The sequence below is a fragment of the Chrysemys picta genome, chromosome 1 (genome assembly GCF_011386835.1).
Source record: "Chrysemys picta bellii isolate R12L10 chromosome 1, ASM1138683v2, whole genome shotgun sequence".
NCBI classification, from domain to species: Eukaryota; Metazoa; Chordata; order Testudines; family Emydidae; genus Chrysemys; species Chrysemys picta.
This window is the reverse complement of record NC_088791.1, coordinates 178187480-178201961: the sequence shown is the minus strand read 5'-3', so window position 1 is coordinate 178201961 and position 14482 is coordinate 178187480. Positions and strand designations below refer to the sequence as shown.

The 14482-nt window shown below is 38.9% G+C and overlaps 1 protein-coding gene across 26 annotated transcripts in view; it reads left to right on the top strand.

The window, feature by feature from the left end:
• The window catches only part of ROBO2 (roundabout guidance receptor 2), a 1484585-nt gene that overhangs the window by 580534 nt on the left and 889569 nt on the right, over nucleotides 1-14482 (top strand). The window lies entirely within an intron of this gene.

Here is a 14482-nt window from a genome sequence, read left to right as displayed (position 1 = left end):
GAACTTACCACAAAATGTGATTTCTGCACAGATCTAGTCAGTATGGCAGGGGACACCTCCATCACCACGACATCCAGCCTCACTTTTGTGGTCAGCACAAGTACTAGGTATTGAGACCCAGCAATTTATCAAACATCTTATTCTGATAATACAAAATTTTCTGACCAAACCATAAAGGGAAGAGAACTGATAACATCGTGGCTGTTTTCTGAACAATTCCTGAAGTGTGAACCCAAGGTTCCTTCTATTTTCTCCTTCCCTAAGCAAATGTGGGTGACAGAAATGAAAATCAGTTTCCAACTTCATTGTTACACAAATGAAGCATTGCTTTCCAGAAAATTCTCACAGCTAATCAAAGAGGTGCAAGTACAGTCAAAATGGAACTATTTTAAGAATTGCTGAAATGTTTGCAAATTTGTCAGTATTCACCCCATTCTCACGGAGAGCTTTCATGAGCAGTATCGGCCCAAAGGGAATTTTTATTATTAAGTTCTAGAGGATAGTTTTCTAGCTGAGTCTCAGACATATTCTTGGCTTTGCTGTATATAATTGTGCCCCTGTGATTAACGTATCTTGTGAGCATTAAGAAAACAAGGATTGCTAGTCAGCAAGCCGAGACAATGATATGAAGTAGTAGTATACATAACCAAATATCTACAGGTTTCAGAGAAAATATAATATTTTTACTTACAAATACAGACTTAAATATATGGTTTTTAAAATGCAATAGTATAAGCTTCATAGTGGACTGACTCCGTATAGGAGTCTAAAGCAAACTAATTTGGTTATTAGCATGTGCATGAGGTGATCCTGCTCCACTCATTCAGAAAATAGGAATTAAGTTGATTTGACAGCCCTCCAATTTTGCTTTCAATGCTATTGATTCCTCTCATCAAGGCTGTGCTTTTCTGTGCTCTATCTTGCAAAAGGGACTGATGGGTACACTCAATCTAATCACATTTCATTGTACATTCTCTGCATGTAATAATAATCTTGACTATCCCGATCAATTTTGACCCAGTTTCCTCTCACAGGATGCAACTCAATGATTTCTGTCTAGTTTTTATTTTTTTAAGGAACATGATTTGATCCATTTTTTTCTGAAGAAATATCTATCAAACACAGTAAGCTTTTCTGCTTTCCCATATTTTTGTTTCATTTCTTTTTGTAAAATACTAGGTTTGATCTTCATATGGTCTGAGGTTATTACATGGTGTATAATGAGGGTGATTTTTGTAATGACACTCAAAGCACTTAATGTGGTCGAGAAGCCTTCTTGAATGAACAGTTAAATACAAATAGCTCCATACAGTGTGTTGTTCAACATAACAGGCAAATGAAAAGAGCTGATTGCATCATTTTGGTGGGCAATATTGCCATGTTTCTGAATATTTTCTGTAACGATCTAGTAAAATGATCATTACTTAACAGAGAACTTTGTAATGAGATTAATACCTCATTTTGTATTTGTTCATAGAAATTAGAGATGAAAAATATCAACCAGTCCGTTCCCTGCTGGTGCTGTTGTTATGCCTGTTCATCTATTTAAAAGCCCAGCTTACTATTGCAAATCTGTACCAGAGATGTGGCAATACTGGACTTGCCTATATAGTAGGTTTTATTGTACACTCCTTGCCTGATTCTTATACATCTCCCATGGACTTCCACTGTGCAGGATAAGGGCTGTAATCCTTTTAGGGGGAAGGGAGACAAATTCTGTGATCAGATCTCTCAGGTTGATGCATGCGCATAATAATGCCCCTGTGGAGCTGGAAGAGTTGCTCCAGGATTAAAGAGCTGAGATTTACAACTAAGCTTCATTTAGCATACAATGAAATAACTCTCAAATGACATGCATATGTTAAGTAACTTAAATCCATTAATACAGTTGTTAAGTGAAGTCCAATTAAACATATTGATGGTGTAAACATGAGAACAGGAGTCGACTGTTCTAGGGCATTTGTACATTGGGAGAAAACTTATGTTATTGTGCAGACAAATGCTGCCGTGTGTGTGTGAGAGAGAACTATGCTCCTATTTATCTTCAAAATGAAATACCTGTAGTCTGACCAGAAAAAATAACAGCGGAATAATTCCTTGCCTTCCAGAAAACATACTTCCTCTGTACCAAAAAATGTAAGCTTCCTGACAAAAATAACTATCTCGCTCCTAGTATTAGCATAATACTAATACAAGCCAAGATTTTGAGGTTTTGGCAGCTTATCCTGGCCTCAGTAGCAAGAAAACTAGACATATTATTTTCTGAATTTTCCCCAGATCTAGACAGCACAATAGGAAGGAAGGGGGTAGGAGTGCAGAGTTACTCCTTCATAGGATTTACAATTTTGCTCTTAACCCTCTGTATATTAATAAACAGTAAAATAAGGTATTCTAAATACTCATAATAAAATCCTAACTGTTCCCTAAAGGTTTTCATAATTAAAGTAATATAAAAAAAATCAAGTATCAGAGGGGTAGTCATGTTAGTCTGAATCTGTAAAAAGCAACAGAGGGTCCTGTGGCACCTTTAAGACTAACAGAAGTATTGGGAGCATAAGCTTTCGTGGGTAAGAACCTCACTTCTTCAGATGCAAGTCTTACCCATGAAAGACTATGCTCCCAATACTTCTGTTAGTCTTAAAGGTGCCACAGGATCCTCTGTTGCTTCATAAAAAAATCACTTATTTAGGGGCAATCTAGGTTCGGATTCAGCCTCCTTAATTCTATTATACCTAGCTTTCTTCTAATTGTGCTGAGAAAGAAATTCAGTCCATTGTCTCTAATGGTAGTTGCGTGCCTGAATCACTGTCTACTGCTTTGAAAATACAAAGATAAGTTTTAAAAGGCTGTCTGTAGTTTTTATTTGTAGATTTTCTTCTGAAAGGCAATTGGAGATTATAGCTAGACTTGATATCATGTTTAAAAGACTTGCAAAAAAATCATAGACCACCTAGTGCAACTTACAGTTGGTTCCCTATGTGCCTTATACAAACTATAATCAGGAAGACATGTCCACTACATGTGACCCAATAATAACTACTACGTATTGATCTACTGCAAAAATGGCTCAGGCCCAGACTTCTAAAGATATTTAGGCATTGCTGCACTCAGCATTGCAACACCTAACTGATTTAAAAGTCTAAATCTCATTTTCAAAAGTGTTTTAGGCACTTCTGAGCCAAATTCCATTGGATTGTAGGCACTTAAGAGCCTAAGTCCCATTGGAAGTCAATGGGAAGTAAACTCCTAAATGCCTAAAGTAACTTTTGAAAATCTTGCTTTTTGTTCTTATAAACAGAGCTGGCTTTAAAAAAAGTGAAAAATGTTGTGGGTTGTTGTTTTTTAGGGGGGAAAGGTTGGTCAAAAATAAAAAGGGTGGTTCTGTTTTGTTTTTTCAAATACCATTCCTTTAAAAATCAGCCCTTTCCCCCCCACACAAAAGATCAACACTTGGAAAATTTAAACTATTTTTAATTATTAGTGTCTCTCTTTAAGCTCAGTGAAGAACCTGTGAACAAGTTTTAGTATTGCTAATGACATCTCAGGGGATTGTGGAGTGTCACTGTCTGGAAAAGTAAGCTTGTTTTTGATGGGAGGGTTTGATAATATTCACTAAGCTGTAATGAACGCTATAAGATATAATGAAACTAGCTTGGCAAGCCAGTCCAGTGATGAGCCACCTTATCTGGGCTTAAATGTATTTCAGTGCTCCTATTCATCTATCTACTGAATGTGGGCACCCTGCATAGTCTGACAGATATCCTGTCCTTGCCAGGTAGCTGTTGCTTTTAGGCATTAGCTGCCAAAACAATTAATAGATTAATGAGAAAACATTCATAAATTAAAGTAAAGTCTTTTCACTTGCATTGAAAATGCAACATCTCTGGGATGTTTAAATGCTGTAAAATGTCTTAATTTGTTCAAACACTTGCACGATTATTGATATAGACAGATGCATAATATACAGACTACAAGCGTCTAAATTAGCTTTAAGGGAAATTAATACAAGAAACTAGAAAAATATTCCCAAGGAGTAAATTAGTTTGACACTTTATTATGACTTCAACAAAAGATTACCAAATGTGTCTTTAATATTACACTTGGAAAAGTGTAGGGATAGTGGATGGTGTAAGCACAGGGAAAGGAAAATCATAGACCTGTTTTGCTCCCAAGGGTTCCCAAGTTAAGAAATCACTTGTCACCCTGAATAAATCATTAAATGTATTGTTTTTTTCAACATTTTTAATTACAGTTGGCATTCCTGAGTCTAGTGCTAGAGGCAGCCATCTTGCTGAAGAATTTTATCCTTTGTGACACTCTCAGTGGGGAAGCAGAGTTGAATTGACTCTAGGCCAGTTTCCAACCTGCTCCAGAATGCTTTGCGGGGGGAGGAGAGGTACCCCTTTAAGGTTATATATTTAAAAAAAGTTTAACATCTAGCTCCAGATTCACTGAAACTGGCACAGGGGGATTGTAAATTATGCCTCCTTGTTCAGCCTGGTTCTCTATGCATCAGTGGGATTCACTCTGGGACAAGGAAGGTGGGTCTCTGCTGCTGCCCTCTTACGGCAGGCTTAGTTTACAACCAGGTATTCTGTCAGCAGCAATTAGTGAGGGGACTTGCTGGAAAAGTATGGTCCCCCAGTCTGTGTGTCCAGGTCTCTTGCCTGTTCAACAATTTTTATAGTGAGCCATTGACCCAGACTGTAAATCCTGTATATCAGTGGTTCCCCAACTTGTTCTGCTGCTTGTGCAGGGAAAGCCCCTGGCAGGCCAAGCCGGTTTGTTTACCTGCCGTGTCCGCAGGTTCAGCCGACCACGGCTCCCAGTGGCCACGGTTCGCTGCTCCAGGCCAATGGCAGCTGCTGGAAGTGTCACGGGCCGAGGGACATACTGGCCGCCACTTCCAGCAGCTCCCATTGGCCTGGAGCAGCGAACCGCGGTCACTGGGAGACGCAATCGGCCGAACCTGCGGACACGGCAGGTAAACAAACCGGCCCGGCCCGCCAGGGGCTTTCCTTGCACAAGCAGCGGAACAAGTTTGGGAACCACTGTTGTATATAATGGAAACCACTTCAAGTCAGGGGGTGCAGCAGCAGCCCCCCCCCCACACACACACACACACCTAGTTCCAGCAACTATGCTGGTCAACACTGCTCACTACTTTGGATGCTTTAGCTCCCTGTGACTCACCTCTAAGAAGAGGTTCTTGCCACTGCAACCTCATCCCCTGCTGAATTTCTGCACGAAAGGGCATTATTGCAAATGGGTGTGTGCTTGAAGAAGCCAATGTAAAACTGGGCTATGTTTGTCCCTTTGTTAGTGTCAAGCCATTCTCTAAGCAGACAACTTGGCTTACAGTCCCTTCAACAGAGTGTCAGGTGACATCTCTGATCAGTAAGATGACTCCCTCTAGCTCTAGGCTCAAAAATGCCACTTGTAATTAAATATCCATTTCACATCTTATTCATGGGAATAACTAAGCACCTTCTTACCTTGTGAATTATTAGATGGGTTGAGACGTGGGTGTGGTTCTCTTTTAAACTTAAAACCCCTCCAAATCAAGGGGGGGAAAGGTAACTTTACTTCTCATTAATGTGTTGAGTTGTTGTGCATGATCTTTAAACAAAATATATATCAATAGGTTCATACAGGATAGAGTAGCTGATTTCAGTATTGTTTTTTTTTAAATATTAAAACATCAACCTTTTACATATTTTAAAACTAGAAAGATTTGGCTTATTCTAGGTTACAGCTTTTTAATTATTCTATCAAATGACACCTTAGTAACATTAATACTTTTCTTGGTGTAAAACACTCTAGCATGAAACTAGGATTTCAAGCATGTATGTCCATCTATGTCCCTTGCTCGCTCTCTTTTTATAGCATACTTCATTTTAGATTCTTGACCTATGATCTTTAATAGACTTTCTGACAATAATGATTAGGATAGTGGATGAGCAGTATCAAATATCAATGTCTTTCCTTGTGATAACACTATCATCCAGTAGGGATATTCCACTTAAAACATTGATCTTTAACTGCCCCCATCTTACACAATAAACAAACTGCGTTTAGTTTTCTACTACTCTCCTTTATTTTAAGTAGCAAATTAGGATTGATTGGATATATTTTTAGCATTTTAGGAAAAGATCCACATCTTCTTTGCATCGTGATGTTCATTATTAAGATTTTATTGACTAATTTCTTTATTTACAATTGGTTTTGTTCCCAAGAAAGTTACCTTCATATAATATATGTAAAACAAGATAATACTGGGCTTGGAAGCATGTGAGACTTATACCTGGCTGATTACACTGTATGGGGAACAACTCGACTTCAAGATCATGGTCAAAAGTGCTGATAGGCTCCTTCAGGATTATTAAAGTTAAATTAAACATTTGTTATTCATTATCTAGAATGCACTTCAGGAGCGAACCAAATATTGCAGTTTTGCCATTAGAACACTTGTCATTCTGAGCAACTTAAAAATTAGCCTATCCTAACTGTCCTTTTTAGCCTTGACATAAAAGAAAAGCATAACATGATATTCAATTGAATGCTATACTTGCAAACCAATTTTAATTTCACCATCAGTGTTTCTTCTTTGTCTCCATCAAAGCCTGGTGGACCCCCTTGGGACAAGTTTCCCCCAGGGTGCCACTTGGAACTGGGATACCAATAAGCCCACCTGACCCACCAGCCTAGGTTCCCTTTACACTTTTCTGGTGAGGCAAGCCAGTCAAGCCCTCCTTCAGGCTTCAGACTGCGCTTGACCAGCACACACAGGTAGGGACACACCCTGCTGCAGTTTCATATAGATACTGAGATGATCTCTGCATGGGAAAGCTCAGCTAAGGAACTGCCCAGATACTCAAGTGCACCCCTCCATCTCCCCCCTGCTGGAGTGCAAACCCAGAATCACACCATCTTGTGCTGCACAGAGAACTATACAGTGTAAGCTTATTGAAATTTGCCCCCTCCCTCAATGTGGAGGAAGATATGCACAGCAAAGCTTAATATACTAAATTGGTTATAACTAGCAAATTCTCACCCTAAATGTTGTTTTAGGCATATTACAGAGGTTCTTGAAGGCAAGCTGCTCTTGCTTGCAGCTAAAAACTCCAGGTATTTCTTTCACAGGCCAGACACCCTCTAGTCTGGGTTCAATCCTTGCTTTCCCAGTTCAGTCTTAGGTATTTATAGCAGTCATCTTGGGCAGGGATTCAGTGAAGAACTAACCACGATTATGTCACTCTCCTGCCTTAAATAGGTTTTACATAGGGCGGGAACCCTTTGTCTTCCAGCCTTCTCCCCCCGCCCCCCCGCCCATCCCGGTCAGTGGAAAAGTACTAATTTTATCATGGAGTCCAATATAAGGTGATGTGATCACATGACCTGCAGCGACAACTCAAACTAGATTTGCAGCATCCAAAGGAAGGCTTTCCAGGAAGGTAGGAGATTAGCATCTTCAAAGACCTATTGTTCTCCCTAAAGGTCCTTTGACTTGTTGCTGGCTAGCCATCTAAACTGATTGCATTCTGTCTAGTGGGCACTTCCCAGGTGTAAACACAATTGTAATTGATACATAGTCAATATTCCTAACTTCAGGTACAGAAATGATACATACATACAAATAGGATAATCATATTCAATAAACCATAACCTTTCCAATGTTATCTCACATGCCTTAACATGCATAAAATATATCATAATCATGCCATACCCATAGCTGAGCAATATCTCTATTAAGACTATGGGGGCAGAGTGTCACACCGTCATCATTAAATGATTTCCTCCCCCCTTCATGCCTATCAACCTCAAAGTCACACATCACAGCCACCACCTTACTAGATAATGAGACCTAGATAAGTCTTGTCCCTTTTGGCGTGTCAACACCATTCCTTAAAAAGTTTCCTCCTCTAGAGGCTCCATACCCTGCAGACCTAAAAACGAAGAGCAATAAACCCAAACTAGTATATTAGACCTACATCACCATGCTGGCCACAACATTTCAACTATTCTTTTTGTGTTCTTTGGTCACAAGACTATATTAGCAGATTTTCATTTTAGTGTTCCATTATATCACCACTTCCTTTATGGCGAAGTTTAATTAGTACCACAGAGTAATTGCAGTCAGATTCTGCCAACTTTTCTTTCCCACAGAAGTACTCTTTGTAAACTTTTCTAAACTATACTATGTGGTGAGCTTGGGATTAAGTGGACTCTTGTGAATCCTTCTGCTAACTAACAGAAACAAATTAAATTCTAGTTAGCCAAAAAATTGTCCCTTATAGTTCTCACATTATTACCATATGGCATTTTCAAGCAGGGGAAGTTTGTTATAAAATAGAATCATAGATGTAAGAAATGGCATTTTGGGTCATCGAATCTATTCCTTTGCCAATGGAAGATTGCTACCTACATGCAGCATCCAGTGCACTATTTAATAACGTGTCTCTTTATCTACATATCTTTTTATCAGCCTTTAGCTTAAATCGGTTTTCTTTAGAATGTTTTATCTGAGGAATGAGTCATCTCTGTGTAGTGTGCAGGGTTTAGAATAAAGCCCTACTGTATTAGCAATATCTGACCATCAGCTTAAGACGTGCTGATTGTCTTTAAAGACTTCAATTACCACAGCTCATTCTGACATGGACCTAGAAATGTTTATCCTAAAATAGACTGTCAAAACTTTAAGGTGGGGTTTTCAAATCATGTCAGCAAATGAGAAGGGGGAAAAAACATACAAAAGGAATTTGACGGGCTAAGTTGTGCAACCTAAATCGGAACACTATTAAAGATAGCTAGAGGTGGAAGGTGGGTTACATGCTGACTGAGGTAATAAAAAGAATAGCACATTTTATGAGTGAAGAGATTAATAATGTAATAGCTGACTATTATGAAGGGTTGTCAGCTTTACCTAAGGGGATACTTGCCCCAGATATCAAACAGTACAGACACGGACAACTCTATTTTTCCGATGATTTATAATATTGAAAGTAACCTTTGGAAAAACAAATCTCTATCTACAAAATAGAGATTGGGAAATGTAGATATTAACTATAAGTGTGCATATTGATTTTGGAAAGAGACTGTCTTACCTTCACCTCCTGCTAAGGTTATTGCTGAGTTTGGCAGGGACTTGGTCAGAAGCTCAGCAGGAATCCCAAGTTAAGCAGTGGAAACCACCTTTGGCATTTCAGGTTTATTTACAGATTATTTTCCCTAGTGTAACCAAAATTAAACATGAAGTAGTGAAGTCTCTGGACACATTCCCTTCATGCAGATTAACACTCTGTAATCTACAATCAAACAATATATCCCCCAAACAAAATAATATAAATAGAGCAGCTCTTCTGCCTCCATAGCTCCCTGTTCTGTCTTATAGAGGCATATTCAACTCTGTGCAGGAGCTGGTGCAGAAATGGAAGGGAAGCAGCTTTCACCTCACCTATTCAAAGGCTGCCATAAGATGCTGGTTCACCACTGGGACAGGCAAAGACAATCTTGAGGATGCCATAATTTACATCCCTATTGAGTAACCCCTATAAGGTTTGAATTGCCAGAGTGCAGATGCTTCTCAGTTGTCCACCATGATAGCCCTCCATTTTCATTCCAATCTTGACCTGCCTTGACCTGTCTCCTGTACCAGTGTGTGAGTCCACCTCCTTAAGAAACAATCATTGGCTTGGTGCCTTTTGCACAAGTGTCTTGTGTCAGTGTTGTTCACTTTGGAGGCACACACTTTCCTAGTTGGCACAAAGGGGAAGTAATATAAAGATTAATTGGGTTCCTACTCCACAAACTTTGGGTTTTCCCCTCTAAAAGGAGCCTGGCTCCTTTTAGATTTGAATCAATGTAGGTCAGTTGGGCCAGATTATTTCAGGAAGCTGGGATGTAACTCCCAAATCTTTCTCAGTAGGCCTGTCACTAAGAGCTCGGCTAAGCAGATTACATCATGACTGTGAAGCCCCTTACTTGGGGCCCCAGTAACCAGTACAAGCCATTATACTGAGAATATCCTGTAATGACATTTTACAATACGTTTTTTTAGAAAAATATGACTCTGCGAAAATGACCATTTATTCTGCAATTGGAGTTTATTCTGATTTAACAAATTCTTACCCTTTTTCATGAATATTGGTTAAAACTGGAAGAAACACAATGATTGTTATCAATGAGGAATGTTTGTCTCATTCTGAGCTATTATCATGCACAAAAAGAGAGATGACAGCCTAACTTAAAATCTACAGCTGTGCATCTTCTCCTAGTCAGTGGCACGTAAGCTCCTTTATTCAGAATTCATGTAACAAAATGTCACATATCTGTTCAGTAGAAGACCAGGGAGTCCTCTGAGAGGGGAAAAAAGGGTCAGTTTAGATAGATATCAGGGTCAAATCACTTCTTGGTTTCTTTATAATGAAGCATTAGAGCTACTTTAGCTTATACCTGTTTCAGAATCATCTTGACATGACTGATTAATAAACAATAAACATACTTGTAGTTTTTCAGGAAGAATGTACTAAATGGTTAAACAAAACTGCCCTGCCTTTTGAAGCTAATGCTATTGACAGCTCACTTTTAATTTGGCCTCCATCTGAAGAAAATCATTTGGAAGTGAAATCTGTTCATACATTGGTAGGTTTATTGATACCATATAAACAGGTTTGTATTGAAGTGTAAGAATGACTTTCACATTATTTAGTTGCTCTGAGTAACAGCCATCGTTTTAATTAGAAATGGGTCCTAACCAGCACCATATCTTGCCTGCTCCTCTACCACCACAAATTGAGGTAAATAATTTCAAAATCTGGATCTGAATTTTGTGACTCAGGTCCATCTCTAATTTTGTATTTTGCTTATAAATATTATTGGAAATAGATCACATATTTCTAATTTAAGATGAGAACTTATGGTGGTGAGGACTAAAGGCCTATCAAAATTGCCTGCATAATTGTGTACAGAAATGTGTTTGCAATTGGACCTACAATTACAAATTACACATGCCAGTACTTCTTTCCACATACAAACTGATTGATTGGACATCATTGGCCGTTAGTGCACACAATCATAGCCACCGTACTTACAGTTTTGAAAATCAGGCCCTATACGCGTGTCTGATTTTATGGAAGCAAAGAATCTGGAAGCATCTTAAAATAGATGCGAAGTGTGAAAGAATCTGTCAAATACCATTGATCATCTTTGAAGGAGAATGCGTCATTAACAGAACAACTGTAAGTCTATCTTCTTCCACAGTTGAATATGTTGCTTACATTGTGAATATTTAAATGTATAAAGAATAATCTGTGTACATATCCACCCTGCAGATGAAACCAAAATAGTTCTGTAGAAATGTAATAGGATTTTATGGAAATAATGCTTAAACTCTATATGATTCAATAATATTTAATTTGGTTTTTGAACCCTATTATAAAATTCTGTAGCAAAGACATAGTTTTCTATGTAATATGGTTAAATTTGGTTAGAATTTTTTCCCCCATGGAAAATTTAGATTAAATTAAACAAAAAATCAATAGAAAGCTTTCAGATGAAAGCCAAAAACTTGGATTTGGAAATGCCACTGCAATGCGTAATGGGGAACTGTAGTTTGGGTGCCTCAAGCTCTCATTCTCCTCTACGGGCTCACCTCCCTGGCTGGACATCATCTTCATGATGCCCTATGGTCTCCCCTCTTGTGCCACCACAGTACATCATAAGAGTCTCTGGCCATTTTGCATCAGATTTTGGTTCTTTTTCAGTACAGTCACAATTTTCTATAGAAATCAGACACTTTTCACACAAAAAATTGTTTATCAAAAATGCAATATTTCATCAAAAGCAGCCCCAAATATGGTTTTTAAAACAGATGGTGACTTTGTTCCATTCCCCCCCCCCCCCACACCAAATTCTCCTAATTCTTGTTGGCTGACATAGACACCATTGCCAGTGATCACACAACTCCACAGCTTGGTCTGCAACGAGAACTTTACGGTTGGCTTCCTGTCTTAGAAATAAGTGGATTCACGTAACGAGCTGAAGAAGGTCCAGAGCAGTCTCTTTCAGACCACAATTTCCTGCTCAATAGACAGAATGCTGATGAAACATCCCAAGCTGGCTATTCTACTGTACTGCTGACCCCTGTATCCATCTACTACTTTTATTCACCATTACAATCAGATCAGAACCTTTTATATAAATGTTGCTGTTTGCAGTCTCATCTTTCGTATCTAGGCAACACGTACTGCAAGCCACTAGTGCTGATCTGTAATACATGCAAAGAATAATTTTGTAAGGAGCTAAGCCTAGCATTGTTATTATTCACCTATTAGACTGGCCAGGGGGAAGCTCTTCTTTGACTCACCTAATGGAGTTGCTGAAAGTGCCACTGTGTGTGTGTGTGTGTGTGTGTGTGTGTGTGTGTGTGTGTGTGTGTGTGTGTGTGTGTGTGTGAGCTTTGGTAATATACAAAATGCATGAAGAGTGAGATCAACTGGATGTGGCTTCACAGGCAACAAGATTAAAGCATTTTTCACTATAGTTTTGTGTTGGAGGGGTGAAATACAGTATCATTCATACACTCTTGGGGAGGAATGATTCCTTCCTGGATTCCCTTGCATGCATGGGAAGTGTGCAGGATGCAGAAATAAAACTTTCTATAATATCAGCATAGGCATGATTCAAACTTGCTGGATTTCTCTGTTAGGAGACTAACAACAAAAACTAAGCTGGAAAATTAGACAAAGCATTATTCTGGTTCCTTTCCTACATTGGAGACCACTTAGCTGTTTTAAGTGTATTTCTCTGTAATGTAAAAGGCATAATACTCTTTGAATGAACATCACTTGCACACCTGTTTTCACCATTTGCCATGCTCACTCTGTTTCTATACAGAGACAGCTAATATAGGGTGCATGGCTTTTCTACACCCGAGTGTAGATCGCTTACTTAGATTTTGAATTCTTCCTTCTTTAAGAGGAAGAATGGATCTGGACTTCTGATTATGCACCAGAGAGCTGAAAGTACATGAGAACGTCCAGCTATCTTAAACTAAAAAATTAGGACACAAAGCCTCTGGCCCTGATTTTATTATGATATACATCTGGGTTAAATAACTGCAATCAGTGGTGTGATATCACAATCAGGATCCTGTATTCTGTCGTCTAGTCGCCTACCAACATCGCTCAATACAATCTCTTAAACAAAGATTATGATCAGAATATCACAAATTAGAATTTTAACTAGGAAATGTTTATTTTTGTATTTTTGGGGGGCGGGGATTGTTTTGTTTTTTACTGTCAATCTGTTTTTTTATCTTAAGTGAATTGTAATTACTTTTTGTAAGCCTGACTCATGATTGTTCTTCTTGTCTTTAAATACATATTACACAATTTTATTAGACAAGCAAATTTATATATCCTTTGATTTAACTTGAGGTTACTCTTCCTAAGCTTCAAAACAGTCATTGGGACAATGGGAGTAGAAAATTAAATATAATGTAGCCACTTCCCAAAAACGCTAAATGAAAACAATTTAGAGGAACTTAAGACACTCTTAGCACTTGCTGCTATACAAGAAAAATAGAAAGGTCAATTTACTGGCAGTGACTGCGGAGTTCTACTTATGGCTGAACCTTCACTAAGAAAAATGGTGTGTTCTTTCTTCCAATTAGCTAACTAGAGATAAAATTCTAGTCAAGGCAAAGTTTGTAGTCTGTCTAATAACTTAAGGTTAAATCTTAATTTGAGTTAAGAAAATACCTTTGGCCATGCTGGAAGAAAGCCAGGAGGTGAGGGTGGTTTAATTAGGCCACTATTTTATTCATTTGAAATATCTGGGAGTACCCCGCAATAAATTGTACAGTGCAGGTCATTGTTATTACCTTAATCGTTTCCACCTATCTGGGAGGGTTATCATCAGTCATCACCCTTCTCAACCTGGTCCTAGCCAGCCCATTGTTGGGACCCTGCTAGTCTCCCCTTGTATGAGGGTTAAGGAGGCTGGAAAAGGAGGGAGGTTGGCTCCCTGCTTACCAGATGTTAGAGGCCCCAAACCCCTTTTCCTCAACTCTCTTAAGGGATACTTTCCTTTAAATCCCCTTCCAGTCCATTTTATCTGATCATTATGTCCCTTCTGTCATGAGTATCTGCACTGCACATCTGTTCTCTCTTTTTTTTTTTTAAGTCACTTAGTTAAGACATTTTAACTTAACCCCCTTGCCTACCCCACTGGGTCTCTGACTTGCTGTGGAGAAGGTGAAACAATCCACCCTGCCTTCACCAATCTGGGAGTGAGGGGGAACATTCTTTCCCCACCCCTAAGGGAGAAAGGTGGCTAGCATAATGCCTATAGCAGATCACAAAGAAACCCTGATTCCAAGGGTGGATGTTGCCAGCCCAACCCCAGTGAGAGGGCTATTCAAAAACTGCCTAAGGTATAACCTCTCTGTTCCTGGTCACCTGCCACCAATTTCAAAGGGACC